Source organism: Mus caroli, chromosome 2 (assembly GCF_900094665.2).
Source record: "Mus caroli chromosome 2, CAROLI_EIJ_v1.1, whole genome shotgun sequence".
Taxonomy (NCBI): domain Eukaryota; kingdom Metazoa; phylum Chordata; class Mammalia; order Rodentia; family Muridae; genus Mus; species Mus caroli.
This window is the reverse complement of record NC_034571.1, coordinates 64971787-64983003: the sequence shown is the minus strand read 5'-3', so window position 1 is coordinate 64983003 and position 11217 is coordinate 64971787.

The window sequence follows — 11217 nt, the reverse complement described above, 5'->3', positions numbered from 1 at the left end:
CTCCAGAAGAGGGCGTCAGATCTTGTTATGGATGGTTGTGAGCCATCATGTGGTTGCTGGGACTTGAACTCAGGACCTTCAGAAGAGCAGTTAGTGCTCTTAACTGCTGAACCATCTCTCCAGCCCTATAACTTTCTTTCTTGTTCTATTTCTCTTCTGGTTACCAAACCCTATTTTGAAACCCTTATTTAAACATTTGGCATAAATAACTTCTTTATTTTTTCTTCTATTTCTTCTTTACTCATGTCTTGTCATCTTTAATATTCTTTGTCTGGCACATAGCACATATTCAGTGATATCTTTGGAATGACTTTAATTATTTTTGTGAAATACTTAGTCCCTTTTGAGTGCTGGTAATTATGTGCCTTACTGCAACAAAACTGGAGGTACATTTTCTTATAGACAACCAGATTATAGCTAATTTGTTAAAACATTTGCATGTTAAGAATGTAACTGTTTCCTGATCATATGGTTTAAGAAAATAATTTATATTATCAAGAAGTACCTAATATAAAGAGTTCTTGCACTCTTTCTTTTATTTCAGTTTCCTTGCTTTCTGAAGAACTGAGAAATTAGTAGTTTCTAACAATCCCAAAGAACTTTATAGTGTCACTTTTTTTTTTTTGGACAAGGTTTCTTTGTGTAGCTTTGGCTGTCCTGGAACTCATTCTGTAGATCAGGCTGTCCTCGAACCCACAGAGGTCTGTCTGCCTCTGCCTTTCAAGCGTTGGGATTGAAGGTGTGTACCACCACTGCCCCACTAATTTGCCTTTTAATGAGTTCATTGATCTGTAATCTTTTGCTCTTGAGTACAATATTGCTTTTATTTTTGTTAGGAAGGTTAGAGTTCTCGGATGTTTTTTTTTTTTAATTTATTTATTTATTATATGTAAGTACACTGTAGCTGTCTTCAGACACTACAGAAGAGGGCGCCAGATCTCATTACGGATGGTTGTGAGCCATCATGTGGTTGCCGGGAATTGAACTCAGGACCTTCGGAAGAACAGTCAGTGCTCTTAACCTCTGAGCCATCTCTCCAGCCCGAGTTCTCTGATGTTAAACATGGCATTTATTTATGAGGGTGTGCTGTATTAATTATTAATGCTACTCAAATTGTCCCGCTGATGGCAGCATGTGTTGCTTGCTACCCGCCAAAATGCTCTAGGTGCTCAAATGTAAGACAAACACACACACACACACACACTCACACACACACACACTCACACAGCCTTCTATTTTAATATGCTTTAAACAGCTCAATGGTTGGGCCATTCTCAAACTTCCACATTGCTAACGCCTCCCCTCCAATACTCCTGAATTATTACTTTCTAAAATATAAATTCCATTTTTGCTAACCTAGACCCAAATTGGGGGAGGGAGCAGGGTTAGGAGTGATCTTCCTGGGTTCTTGCATAGCCTTTCACTCTTGTTTCTCCAGCTCTCAGGCCTGATCTTTCTGCTTCCCCTCCACAGCTATTCTGTTTTTTTTGTTTTTTTGTTTTTTTGTTTTTTTTTTTTTTTTGAGACAGGGTTTCTCTGTATAGTCCTGGCTGTCCTGGAACTCACTTTGTAGACCAGGCTGGCCTCGAACTCAGAAGTCCGCCTGCCTCTACCTCCCGAGTGCTGGGATTAAAGGCGTGCGCCACCACGCCTGGCGCCACAGCTATTCTGAATCCTTCTTTTTCCCTGGGTTCCCTTGCCCAGGAAGTCCCACCTTTGTTTCTCTGCCCAGCCATTGGGCGCTGGCAACGTTATTTACCAATTAGAGCCAACTTGTATGTCACTAGGTGAATCCTAGGAGGTCACTGTTTTTTATGTCCTTTTCTGTGGGCTACTCTGCTGGTCACTTCTTGGGTGACAGTCACTGATGGTAGTCCATGTGACATTCTAAAGGTGAAGTGGCCATAATTGGGGCAGATTGTGCCCTGTGAATAGGTGTCTACATCTGGGCACCTCACCGACAAAGTCTACATAAATTTTCCTGAAAACATTAAAGGATTAAAGGTGACAGCTGGTCCTCAACTGTGTGCTTCACTTCTCCTGGATCACCTGTTTACTCAATGATACTGGGGCAGAGTGGAAAACACACACACACACACACACACACACACACACATATATATATATATCAGACAGACATATGCATATGTGTGCATATAAAATGTTTGTATGTATATTCAGTTGGGTTTTACAGTAATCTTTTTTTCCTCTTAGTTCCAGGATAAAGTACATTTCTATATTCTGGAAGACTGGACAGAACTGTGTTTTTTTTTTTTTTTTTATTTGATGTAGTACCTGCAAGTGGTTCACATAGGCATAAAGGTTTGGAAATTTTGGAGGTAGAGACTGGAAGCAGTTGAGAGTGTGTGCTTTCTAGCCAGAAGATAAATCTAGTTTGCAGATAGGTTTGATGTATCTTATAAAGTTCCGTTTCTTTAATTTTTTTTTAATTTGAAACTATCCAGTCCCTAAACTTAGTATAGTACTTTGTATTGTGTAAGGAAATGTGTATTAGTCATCATATCTTTATCACCACCCGAAACTTGGAAACTTGTTTAAGATGCCAACATTACTAACAGGATGCCAACATTACTAACAGTCCAGAAGGAAGGAAGGAAGGAAGGAAGGAAGGCAAGCTAGAAGCTAAGAGGAACACTTACTAGGTCCTAGCTGTTAGGTCTCAAACCCCAGGACAATAGCTAACTGAGGTACTTAGTAACAAATCACAGCTAGTGTTGGCGCCAGGTTCTCCCAGCATCCTTCACTCCCTACCTGTTACAGGGTCCTCCTGGCTGGCATACCTCACCCCCTACCCTAAACTTCTTCACCTCAGGAACTAGGCTAGGCTTTCTCTTTCCCGTTCCCTCAGCTTCTCTGATTATTATAACCCAGACATTTTACCTTTGGCCTCTCTGCCTTCTGGCCTCTTGGCTCCTGGGTCTCCCTTCTTCCTCCCCTCCCTTACACGGTGAGTCTAATTAAGCGCATGTCCACTCTGGATTCTCCCAGATGTCCCTACCTCTGCTCTCCCTTTTATCTACAATAAACCGTCTCCTCCACCATACACAGGGACAGTCATGCCCTTTTCGTTCCTTTCTTTTTTTCTTCATTCACTAGGCTTTTTTCGTTCACTTGTTTTTGACTTTGAGAAAAAGTCTCGCCGCACAGCTCTGGCTAGCCTGGAGCTTGCTATGTAGACCCGTGCTGGCCTCAAACAGAGATATAGATTCCCCTGCTTCTGCCTCCGAAGTGTTCGGATGAATGGTGTGCATGACTGTATCCTGCCTTACCTTACTGTTGACGTATGAGGTTCATGCTTTAGTGAGGGTCTTGTTCAACTGTTTGAGACCAGAGACTGTGAAACAAAACTTTTACAGGAAAAGGCGTCAGGGTCTTTGCTATGCATCACCTGGACGAACCTGCAATTGCTTCTGTCATTCTTGAAAGTGGAAATTCCCTTGTCTCAAATTTAATTGCCAAGCCAATGTAATTTCCCAAGTTGCCAGATAAAACAAAGTTTTGTCAAGAGGAAATGGCTGTTGTTCAGACAGGAATCATTGATAATTGTAAAAAAAAAAAAAAAGAAAGAAAGAGAGAGAGAGAAGGAAAGAAAAGAAGGAAAAAGGAAAGAAGGAGAGAAAGAAAGAAAAAGAAAGAAAGGAAAGGAAAGGAAAGGAAAGGAAAGGAAAGGAAAGGAAAGGAAAGGAAAGGAAAGGAAAGGAAAGGAAGGAAAAAGGAAAGAAAAGGCAGGGTAAGAGTTGAATTTGGAGCTACTGGAGAGAATCTTTGTAATGCCCACTATTAAAAATTGCCATTTTATTGGGGTGTGTGTGAGCAGGGGAGATGTCAGTTTTAGAAAATATTTAAGGCTCCAAAGCCAAACCTCACACGAGGTAGAGAAGTCTATGTCATTTTAGACTAATTATGCTAATTGGGAGGAATTCACCCTTCTATTGGTCAGAACAAAGTGTTTACCTTCTGTGAGTGCTACTCACAAGAGTGCCTCAAAGTGCTGTGCACTTGTCAATGAATATTAAAGAACCAGCGGCTCTTTCTGAAAGACGAATGGACGGCTCAGATAAAAAAGAATGAGACAAAACCCATTTTTCAGCCATTAATGGAATTTGATTTTGTTGCGGTTGCCTAAAAAAGAAAAAGAAAAACAAACAGACAAAACCCAAAAACAAGGCAATGATTTGGACGGCTACGTTTGTTCCTCTAACTTTCTGTGTTTCCAGGCTTTTCAGCTTGGCAAAGACATTTTGGGACAGATTTCTTTATTTTCTCCTCTGGCCTAAAACAAAAAAAAATCCCCCACTCTTCAAACTGTTACCACCGAAGAGTTTATTAAATGGCTGAAAAAGACAGCTGGTCCCACCATCTGTTAAAAATTTTCAGAGGCCAAATAAAACAGGTTACACCTTTTGCCATGCCAAGTCTTGCGATGCCCCCTTCCTCTCACAGCCTGGGGAGGACTAATCTGAATTTCACGCTCTGATTTTGCCGGTTGCTCACGTCTGGGCTTCTTCTGGGCGCTTCTCCTGGCGGCTACTGTAACTTCTCTTTCTGAGTTACAAAGCGATTGAGTCTCACGTTTCAGTCGGACTCATTTGCAACCTATTACCTTACACATATCATACTTATGCCCCGAGACCAGAGGGAACCTACAGATATCTAACTAATTTCTGACTTTTTGAGCCAAAGGTAGGTTTCTGTTGTTTTTGCAGCCATTTTTTTTCTTTTTTTCTTTTTTTGCCTATAAATGCTAATGGAGGCAATTCAGATTTTGGAACAAAGGCTGAGCTCACCACACACTGCAGGTGTGAAAGGTTTGAAACAAAAGCAATGCTAACCCTAATGGTATTTCTTGTCATTAACAATTCTTTGATGTTCACACAGGAGCCTCCCTTTTATCTTTTAGTTCCGTAGCCATCTTTGTTAACACGCAGCTCAATTGAATCTTCTCCCCCCCCTACCCCCCACCCCTTCCCACCTCCTCCTGGCCTTTAAAGACATCTGCAAAATGTTTATGCTAAGTTAGGTTTCACTCCATCTTTTAGTAGCAAGGCACAGTAAAATGAGATAAAGCTTGTGAGGTTATTATTAAAACATCAGTAAGTTTCTATCATTAAGCCGAAGGGGAAGATCAATAAAAACGGAGCACTTAATGTTACTTTAATAAGGATGGGTTTCCTGTAACAGGATCTGGATTAATGTTAGGATCGCCGAAGCGGACTTCACAATAAAGACATTGCTGTGATCTGAAGAGGTTGACTTTCTTTTAGGCAATTAGACACTTTTCGAATACTTCGAATGTACTTGATCTGTTATTTCCTTTTTTTTTTGGAAGTCTTCACGGTGGACATATTTTAAGATTTTTTTCCCCCTCCTATAGCCTTTTCTTCTGAGTGTCAGCTCTTGGCAGGCTGCCAGAGGCTTCTGAAAGCTGCTTTGCCCCCTGCCCACTTCGCGCGGGGGAGAAAGAGGCGAGATGACAGCGAGTCAGTCTGCAGCTTCAGTAGAGTTGCTTTAACTTGTTCTGATGACAGGGGAATGTGGAGAGCAGTCAACACTCCATAACGTGCTGGCCTGCGAGACTCAGCAACAGGACAGAGGAGGACCCTGCTGCAGGGCAAAGTAGATTCAAGTGTTTCACACCCAATATATTCCAGCTGATCTCTTTTCCCATACTCTTTTCACTATCTTGAACAAAGCAGTTTTGTTAGTTATTTTGTTTCTTGAGACAGGGTTTTATCATACAGCTCTGGCTAGCCTAGAACTCAGTATGTAGTACTGGCTAGCCTTGAACCCCAAGAAGATACTCTTGTCTCTGCCTCCCAAGTAGTGGGATTATTGGCTAGAACCACACCATACTGGGTTTCAGAGATTCTATCCACTGCTTCTGAGAAAACACATCTTCATGCACTCTCTCTCTCTCTCTCTCTCTCTCTCTCTCTCTCTCTCTCTGTGTGTCTCTGTCTCTGTGTTTGTGTCTGTCTGTCTGTCTGTCTGTCTCTTGTGTTTTGTTTTTTTCAGGACAGGGTTTCTTTGTATAGACTGTCCTGGAACTTGATCTGTAGATCAGGCTGGCCTTGAACTCAGAAATCTGCTTGTCTTTGTCTCCTGAGTATTAGGATTAAAGGGGGTGTGCTACTACCCAGCACGACACATCTTTTCTTTTAACTATTGACTAAAGGGGACTTGTTTAACTAGTTAAGACTCCAGTAGTTTAATTGTGACTCTCTCTGGATAGCTTTTTTTTTTTTCCTGTGTGGAAGCTCATTTTGGGGAAAGTATTCATTTGGAGCCTGTTGCAATACTGAGTCACAGCTGAAATAGACAAGGCCCTCCCCAAGAGTTTATCTATAGTTGGACCCCAAATGTCAGCTGCAAGGGAAACAGTGACAGGCAAAGATAAAATACAAATTAATGTTAACAATGTATCTATTTCATGATTTTCCTCTCCTATTATTTAATAATACTTAGCATTTATAGGATGCTTTTCATCTTCAAAGCACTTTACAAATGCTAGCTAATTAACAAGGTAATGAGGCCTGGGTCACAACGTTGCAGTAGCTTTCTCTAGCTCAGACTGGAACGCAGAAATAGAGATGTATGTATTCATCCATTTTTAAAAATAGCATTAGATGGTGCTGGAGATTTTGTGAATCAGACATTCAGGCAATTTATCTTCTAAGTATAACTTATGTCTCTGTTAAAAAAAATCCTGGGCAATCAGACCATCGTCAGTCTGATGAATGGGTAAGGTTTTCCTGTCTGGCAGGTGGTTGGCAAGCTGGCTTTCATGTCAACCTTGCTTGTGCCTCTCCCTGGTGATTTTCGCTGTGGTTTCTCTCCTTATGTATAGTATCATGGCAGGCTCCCAAAGGAAGATATTCACTGTTAGGAATTAGAGACAGACACCCATTTAAAATCTTCCCCCATATTTTTGCTTGGACAGACCCTTGAATGAAAACATGTGAGAGCAATTGATTGTTCTGTGCAGTGATTGTAAAGTAGCAATATTTGAGAGAGACACATACACACACATATACACACATAAGCACACATACACACACATATACACATACACACACACACACTGACTGACTCTGTGGATAGTCTCTGATGTTATGTAAAGCCCTAATAATATGATTTTAAAAAGAAAAGAGGACTGCTTAATAGATTATCATTTGATGCAAAGTAGTTGCAAAAGAAAAGTCATGGCCAGTAGTATAACTACATTATAAACAAATTAACATTTCCTTTCTTCCACATGAAAATGTTTCTAGACTCAGAGTCTGAGGGCAGCTCTTCCAACCTTAATTCAGAAAAGCTAAGAAAGTTAATCGCTTTTCATGTTTATTATACATACATGTATCTGTCTCTGTGTGTGTGCGTGTATGTATGTGTGCTTGTGTGTATGCATTATTTTTCATTATTGGAGACTAAAATCAGGCAAGCACTTTGGCACCAAACTACTCTACAACATGGCATAAGATTGTGACAATTAAGAGGGATTTTTAATGTAAACCTCCTAGAACCTGAAATACTGTCTAATTCAACACGGATCTTCCTATTTGTTGAAGGCTGTTTCTCTTTTGTTTACAAACCCTAACCACAAGGCCATCAGCTTCAGCCTGGATCCTCTAGCCTCCTGAGACTTAGGGAACATGCCTGTATTATTTGGAAAAAGCCAGATAATGAGTAGAAGGAAAGAGAGGGCAGTCATGCAGGAGACGGTGGGCTTCTGCATCTTTTGGAGTCTTTTTTTAAAAATTTACTTTTTTAATTAGGTGTTTTCTTCATTTACATTTCAAATGCTATCCCAAAAGTTCCCCAGACCCTCCCCCCCACTCCCCTACCCACCCACTCCCACCTCTTGGTCCTGGCGTTCCCCCGTACTGAGGCATATAAAGTTTGCAAGACCAAGGGGCCTCTCTTCCCAATGATGACCAACTAGGCCATCTTATGATGCATATGCAGCTAGAGACACGAGCTCCAGGGGTACTGGTTAGTTCATATCGTTGTTCCAACTATAGGGTTGCAGACCCCTTTAGCTCCTTGGGTACTTTCTCTAGCTCCTCCATTGGGGGCCCTGTGTTCCATCCAATAGCTGACTGTGAACATCCACTTCTGTGTTTGCCAAGCACTGGCATAGCCTCACAAGAGACAGCTATATCAGGGTCCTTTCAGCAAAATCTTGCTGGTGTATGCAATGGTGTCAGTGTTTGGAGGCATAGCAGCCTTATTTATAATAGCCAGAAGCTGGAAAGAACCCAGATGTCCCTCAACAGAGGAATGGATACAGAAAATGTGGTACATTTACACAATGGATTACTATTCAGCTATTAAAAAGAATGAATTTATGAAATTCCTAGGCAAATGGATGGACCTGGAGGGCATCATCCTGAGTGAGGTAACCCAATCACAAAAGAACTCACAGGATATGTACTCACTGATAAGTGGATATTAGCCCAGAAACTTAGAATACCCAAGATATAAGATACAATTTGCAAAACACATGAAACTCAAGAAGAACGAAGACCAAAGTGTGAACACCTTGCCCCTTCTTAGAATTGGGAACAAAAAACCCATGGAAGGAGTTACAGAGACAAAGTTTGGAGCTGAGACAAAAGGATGGACCATCTAGAGACTGCCATACCCGGGGATCCATCCCATAATCTTTTGGAGTCTTTATCTGTATGTCTTCACCATCATAATGAATGACCAAAAAACAGTGGCTCCAGGATCAAACTTGGTACACAGAATCATCTGGCCCCTGGTCCACCCAGAGCCCAGCTGTTAGAGTATTAGTCCTAGGTGATAAAAAAACCCAGACTCCATAAAAAACTCCAGACTCCACAGATACCCTTGCACAAGGTATGAGACCACCTACTGTAAATCCTCAGGGATGAATTCACACATCTTCAAATCCGAGGGAACAAAAATATCAGTTCACGCATGTGTGAAAAATACTGACATTCTTTGCATCTCTTGACCAAGGGAGCACAGTAAATTCCAGAGGTTCACTTAGCTGAGAAGTTAACCAAGCTAGGGGTTCATTCCAGCCACCCTTTAGTCACAACTTGTCTCTGATTCAAGCAGATCATACGTAGATGCATAAACCTGGTTATACTTTTGAGAAATGTATTAAAAATGAGGTTAGCTAGGCCCTTCAAAAACATATTAATTACCTTTCTGTAGCTGGGCTAAAACACCATGACTAGAAGCAACTGGCAGAAGGGAGAGTTCATTTGAGCTTATGGTTCCAGAGGGATAAAAAGTTCATTATGACAGGTAGGCATGGCAACAAGCAGAGAGAGTGAACCAGAAGTAACACAAGGCTTTAAATATTCAGACTTGATCTCTAGCAAAGCCATATTCCCCTGAACATAACCAACCAGAGCCCAGTGTCTGGAGGACAGTCTCATTCAAAACACTAAAGTAAAAATAGTCAAATGGGTTTTAAAACATTGATACAGTGTGAAGTGTTTATCTATCCAGTTACTCAACCAATTAAGTTGATCAATAATCAGGTGTTGACATTATTGAGCTGTCGTCAGTGAATCCAGAGACTTGTTCCTTTGAGTATGATTTGATTTGGTGCTGTGAGAAAGTCATTATACAAACATGAATGAACACAGGAGAAAATATTTTCGACATCTCTTTTAAAGTCTTCATTTCTCACAAATCTGTCTACTGTACCCTAGGCATTAAAAAATAATGGAATCCCTAAACATTTACTTTAGGGACAGTCTCCGAACTTTGAAATGTCTACAAAATGGTATAGGTGATAGGCAAGCCTTTTTTTCCATTGGAGGTCATATCAACTGTCATCAAGGCAATAAATACCTTATAAAAGTTCACATATCAACATTACCATATTCTGCCCTTGAGCAAGTCACTTTTCAGTAACTAATTATTAAAAAGAGCCTGAAGCCTGACTTTTCAGTTTACAATGTCATCTCTTTCATAAACATTGAAAAATATCATCCCTCCCATCTCTGGTCTAAATCTCAATCATGAACTTTCTTTTTGATTTCTGATTGTTTCCATTTTAAAAATTTGGACAGTCATGAAACTGCCATGGATTGCTTTTCTTTCTTATCTTCCCAAGAAGGGAATAATCTGTTGCCACTGGAACCTGAAATGATTGGTCTAGGCACCCAGTTAATATACTGCATAAGAAGATTCTAACTCATTTCTTCTGCGTGAAACCATTTTTAATGTATCCTTCCTGTCTTAGTTTCGGTTTCTTTGCTGTGAAGAGACCCCATGACCAAAGCAACTCTTATAAGGAAAACATTTACTTGGGGCTGGCTTATAGTTTCAGAGATTTAATAGTCCATTATCATCATGGTGGCAAACATGGCAGCATGTAGGCACACATGGTGCTGGATGAGCCAAGAATTCTACATCTAATCTAAAGGCAGTAGAAGGAGACGGGATTCCATACTGGGCGGAGGTTGAGCATAGGAGACTTTAAAGCCACAGTGACATGCTTCCTCCAATGATGAAGCCAGCTCAGTCAGTCAATGGGTTTTCCAAGGTGGGAGGAGCAAGGATTGAAAAGAAAGAAGACAATTAGACAACACTGTAACATGACCCCAGCCAGTTCTGAAGCTAAAGCAGATTTATTTCTTCCCAGTCTGCTTTTATACCGTTCTAAGTTCACGCAAAGAGTAAGATCAGTTCTAGGTCAAGGAACAAACAAGGCAATGAACAAAAACAGTCAAGGAACAAACAAGACAGTAAACAAAGTCCCGTGGTATTTAGGGACTTATCAAGATGATCAAGATCTTGAGCCTACTTCCTGTCCTAGCCCAATGTCAAAGATTTGCCTGAGTCTTTCCCTGTCCTGGGCCAATGTCAAATTCTTGCCAAATTTCTAGAAGTGGCCCCAAGAGCTCTTCACACTCCAACAAGGCCATACCTCCTCACTGTGCCAACTTCCCATGAGCCAAGCATTCCAACACATGAGTCTATGTGAGTCATACCTATTCAAACCACCATATTCCCCTAGATCTCCATCCTGTAATGTGTGAATGTTCTTCAGACGTGAGGGCTTCACACTCCTTTCCACTCAGCTTCTATTTGTCCAGCTTTGTATTCTTTTCCTGGTATTTTGCTACACCACCTGGTGAGTCCTCCAGGCTATCTTACCTTTCTCTTCTCTGTTTATCATTGACAATAAGTTCTTTTCCCCCAATCCCA